General features: G+C 36.6%; 1 long non-coding RNA gene across 1 annotated transcript; it reads left to right on the top strand.

The window, feature by feature from the left end:
• Positions 1-4,375: 4,375 nt before the first annotated feature.
• On the top strand, positions 4,376-5,118 carry LOC144346573 (uncharacterized). Its single transcript, XR_013419544.2, has 2 exons — positions 4,376-4,438; positions 4,995-5,118. It is a non-coding gene; the product is annotated as an uncharacterized LOC144346573 (long non-coding RNA).
• Positions 5,119-5,449: the final 331 nt, after the last annotated feature.

Here is a 5,449-nt window from a genome sequence, read left to right as displayed (position 1 = left end):
TTTGTGCATTATTTTACTACGTCTCAGGGCATCTATGTATTACGTTTCATTGAAATCTGTTGAGAAACAAGTGAAAATGCTTACAATTCGGCTAATTACTATGCAAATTAGGTAACTAGTTATCACGAATTTCAAGAAAAAACTAGTCATATCCGAGCATTGTCCCAGAGCATCTATGTACCAAATTTCATTAAATCTGAAAATCGGTTCCTGAGATATCAGTGAAACAGACAGACATACACACATTCACGCACTCATGCACTGCAAAGACTCCCATTGTGTGCTTCCCGCACAAGATTTCAAAATAAAATCAGCAATGGTCACTCGGAATCAAATCGTGGAACACAAGTAAAATCATATGTCTTGAAGTGATGTTCAATAGAAAACAACACTGAAATGCGTCAGCCACTTTAAAACAACAAGATGTTTAGAATTTTTAACATTACAATAACTGCCATTCGTATCTGATCATCAAACGAAAACATGTACACATGTGTCATGATCGATGTATGAGCACACAAACGCACACACAGTTCAATCTATAAGTTCCCAATTTTGGACTTCGTTCTCACGAACAGTATAAATGACGTGCACCAGTTTTTTTTTTGTTTTTTTTGTAAATATTTTTTGTGCCAGGCGACAGTTCCGGACATTCAGTGTCACTGTTGTCTCTCTTTTTTAGCAAGTGCTAGTGACGACACCTAGTGCATTTTGTCACAGAAGTCATATTCATGTTTGGGACTACATGACAGGCTGTGTGGCCATCTCTCTATCAAATGGCAATTTGTAATGCGCTATTCTGGCATCAACCAGGCCCGGTCGAACACAAGCACCTGCGGACCTTAACCAAGGTTCCCCCAAAGTCGCATTCGTTAGTGAATGAATCTCGGCCAGTGGAATTGGCCTTCCCATTGAGTCTGTGGTACACTCACCCAGGGTAGGGGTCGACCCTTTTGATGTTCAACCTAAGGTAGGATTTGAACTTGGGTCTACCGATCATGAGTCTGATGCGACAACCACTATGCTACCAGTGACCGGTGACGTGCACCAGTTACCTACCATAAGAGATGGTAATACCAAATGTATATGATGATTTTAAGTGTTTTTGCATCAAGAGATTGCCATCAAGGGTAAACCAAAAACGACCACATTATTCTCAGTTTGTAGTTACATTACGTTAGTGTACAATAATTATAGTAGTACCAAGAAGCCATTCCCTGCGTTAAAAACATCCATTCTAAGTGAGAATGATCACATCCCTTTCTATATGTTGATTACACCATGGGCATCTTGCTATCAGAATAGTGGAAACGTCATGTTAGAAATTACTTTAGAACATCAAATGTTTTTCTTTTCTTTTTTAAATTACAGCACGTCAAACAAAAAAAAACATAAAAGACAAATATTAATGTTATATATATTATATACATTAACATAATCTTGACTGAGGGAATATTTCTTGACTTCAATGAATAACAATTTTACCCAAATCTAAGCAGAAAAATTAATTTGGTGCTCAAATGGTTCAGCTTGAAATGTTAATCTATATTGTTGCATATTCATGTGCCTTTCAGAGCAACTTTCTTGCCTGACTTAAATACATGTATATTTCAACCGAAACAATACATTAGAATTGCACCAATAATCACACTAATGTTTGGGTACACATTTGAAATTGTAAACCTAAAATACTTGTTCGTATATTAGATTCTCCAAGATTAAGGATATAAAGTTCTACTATCCATAGAGAAATATGACATGTATAATGCAAGGAATCTCTAGATGCTATGTTGAATTTTCGTGTAGTCAAGGGGTATATGTATTTTCAGTAACAATAAGAGGAAATAAAGTGCTCCATAACAAGTATCAAACTCGCCATGCTGGAGGGTGTGCAGCAGTTGATAAGGAGGATGTTAAGTAGTTGGACAAGTTTGTTAGAAGCACCATCAAAATGAACTTTCTTGTATGTAACCTTAAACCTTGAGATAATATTCACAAAAAGACAAACCATTTGTAAAGAAGGTGGATAGTTCCATGAAATTTGTGGATGCTCATTATAAAATCATGTTGCCTTTCTGCGGAACTGATGTACAGCTTCCAGGTGATAAGAAGTATCATATGCTAGACAACGACTCAAAGGCATCAACAGGATATTGAAGACAGATGCTAAATTTCATTCCGATTATAAGACGTTTATAGCAGATATAATATGTTATTCACATCCCATTTGAGAAGCTTGATTGGAATGTCAGTAGAGCGTGGTTGATAACCCATCATAGAATCTATCACCCCAATAAACCAGAAAAGATTCAGATTGGATTGGTTTATCTTTGATTGACTTATTGCTTCAACGGCATGACAACTATTTTCCTAAGTATACTTCCGAGATCCAAACATGTGACTATAATGGTCTGCTTTAGATTATATTGTGGCTAAATGTTGAATTAAGTTGGGGCCCAGAGGTGTATAAGACGGCAATTCATCTATTTGGTGCCATATCATTCTCTAGCTGCTTGAATAAGAAAACTCAGTATCATCAATGTTAGAACCTGAATCGTTCTTGAGAATTTCTATGTGGGTTACTGTCTCAAATCATAAGTAAAGGAATGTCCATGATCCACAATTTCATTAATATATGTCGCAGAAGAGATTTCAATTCAACAATTGGGTGAATAATAGTCATGCTCTTTTGATGAAATCAATAAGAAAAACCTACAAAAATGTCACGGATGGGAAGTAGACCTTTTACAGTTAAAAAAGATCTCTACACCAATGTGTGCAACAATTTAATTCAGCTGATTTTGAAAAAGTGGTCCTATGTCTAATGCACAATTTCTCTCCAGTGATAGAGGCTATGGTATGATGTGAACTGCTGCTACACTCTCAGTGCGCATAAATAAATTGATCAAGCTAGAGATAAAGTATACTGTTGATGAAACCATTTTCATGGACTGGCAGCATGGCACTCATCTGTGCAAACAGTACCACTCGATTCCATACATTCGTTGCAAATAGTGATTCAAAATGGTTCGGATTTATCTCAATCGAGATATGTGAACACAACGGACAACCCTCCAGATTATGCATATAGGGGTCTGCAGGTAGATGGTAGATGACACTTTGCACAGAAAGCAATGGCTTAATGGCCGAAAGTTTCGAAACTTAATTTACATTGGCATAAATGTGACATATAATTACAGGCGATGACCAAAAAGTGATAAGTTAATACGCTGAGAATCAGCAGACCAATGGAATTGACAAAATCTGTTCTCATTCTAAATTAAAGCCACACAATTACAACTGGTAACATTGAAATTACAACATAATTAATCCATGGCTGCCTAGAAGTTATATAACAATATTTAACTATATTTCGGTAATGTAATAGCTCCCTCTTATGTGTCTGGTTAAATGTAGTTTGGATTATTGATGGAGCATTTGCATACACAATACCTTGCATGAGAAGGCCATGGATTTTCTCTTACTTTTCTTTTCATGTCGACGTATGTAGTGCATTTTCTGTTGCTTTTTGTTTTTGAAAGAATAGTTTCTCTCATTCAAAGTTTTTCCTTAGGTGTCAAATCTTAAGTTTCAAGTCGTTTATGTTGTCCGCGTTATCAAATATAGTATCAATTTATCCTGAACAACTTCTACTCAATCGGTATGAATGGAATTACAAAGTTTCTTGTGATCAGTAATAGTGGCGATTACAATATTTTCATGACAGTGTATATTTGTTTGTTTATTGTGTCTAAATAGATGCACTTAGACTATAGTTTGTCTATCACAAGTTTTCCACCATACCATCTTGTGGCTGTAAATGTTCAGTCTGAATTTCAATCATTTCACTCAAAACAGTTAAGATTTATTCAATAGTACAGGGTGCCCAGCAAAAATTGAAACTTGTAATGTACACAAACAAACATCATATGGAAATTTCTGCTTACAACTCTTCCAAGGGAGATTTGGATTATAAGACGATTTAAATCCAACTTGAAGCCTATAAACGTTTCATTGTTTTTAGTGCCAAACCTCTTTGTTAAGTACAATAACAAATATTTCATTGGTGTTTGTGAGCTCTTGTGTTATTGGTCAATGCATAGACAGCTCTTCCAATTCTGTGTTTTACTCCCTATCAATTTGGGCCCTGTTTGACCCCGCGGTTACGTCCAAACGCCACTCTCGTGACTGGAGATCTGTGTTGAGATGTAATCCTTTGTTGTTTCGGTGTACGCGAGATGGTGAACAACTTATGTGTTTTAACATCACATCACCTATTAACAATTCACCCCTAGACGTGATAATTGCATTTCAATAGTAAAAATCCTTTTTCAAACATCAATTCATATTCTTACCCACAGGCCACACCCAGACCATTCATCAAAACGAGTGGTCTGGGATGTAGCTGCCGTAGCAGACTAGCAGGAATTACTTACAGGTACGTTGTCCGCCCTCTGTGTTGGAGCTTGCATGGACTCTTCATTTTTGTATTTCACTTGAGATTGTCGCATTGACCGGTTTTCATGCGTGTATTATGACGCGTTTATTTAGCTCCGCTGTTTGGTTGTTCACAACAGCTATAGTTTCCTATTGTCTTGGGATTTTGATTTGGTAAATTGAACTTAGCTTCTAATGGCGGGTTCTAGAGGCCATAGTCAAAAGTATCTGACCTTTATGATTATGTTTGTTATGTACCAGCCCGCTTTGGTGAAGAGGCACCATGAAGCTCGGAAAGAACAACTGACCGCGTGGTAAATATGCATTTTATGTATCGGTCTAACTCAGTATCATCAAATCTAATTGTAAACATTCCCGCTGTGTTATTTGACCCTTCTAAGCGGCGTTTTGCTTTGATAATTATTGTTGTCAGAGCAACGGCTATTTGCCGCCATTTCTGTGTGCCATAAACATATTATGCTTTCTAGTTTTCACGTTTTGAACATGTAAAGTGTAAATGTGTACACTCAGTACTGTATTATTTTATATTTTCACAGTTTGCTTATTGACGCTGAAATTGTCTACACTATATGACAGCGCCAGCATCGTTTGTAACGGACGCTCTGATTCGTCTTCCTTATTACCGTTCGAAATAAACATGAACATCATCAGTACATAGAACCGCTATCGACCCTTTATTACAATAAAACTCTAGCTGATGCATGGGGTATACTAGTACTCTGACTGTCACGTGGAACCAAATGAAAATCATTCTAATATAACGTACTTATACCCAATTGATTCTGGATTCATTGACCAGAAAGAAAACATTTGCAATAATAATGGTTGAGCAGGTTCGGGTTGTAACGTTCGGTTGACGAAATAGACGATACAACAGTACTGAGGGGATCTACATGAATGCTAATCAATTTCACATAACCAAATGTTGTTGTTTTCTTTTTTTGCTTTTTCCGATTTTTAATATGTCTTACATCTTCAACAGAACGTAACT

The sequence above is a fragment of the Saccoglossus kowalevskii genome, chromosome 16 (genome assembly GCF_978046115.1).
Source record: "Saccoglossus kowalevskii chromosome 16, keSacKowa6.1, whole genome shotgun sequence".
Lineage (NCBI taxonomy): Eukaryota > Metazoa > Hemichordata > Enteropneusta > Harrimaniidae > Saccoglossus > Saccoglossus kowalevskii.
This window is presented reverse-complemented; position numbering and strand designations above follow the sequence as displayed.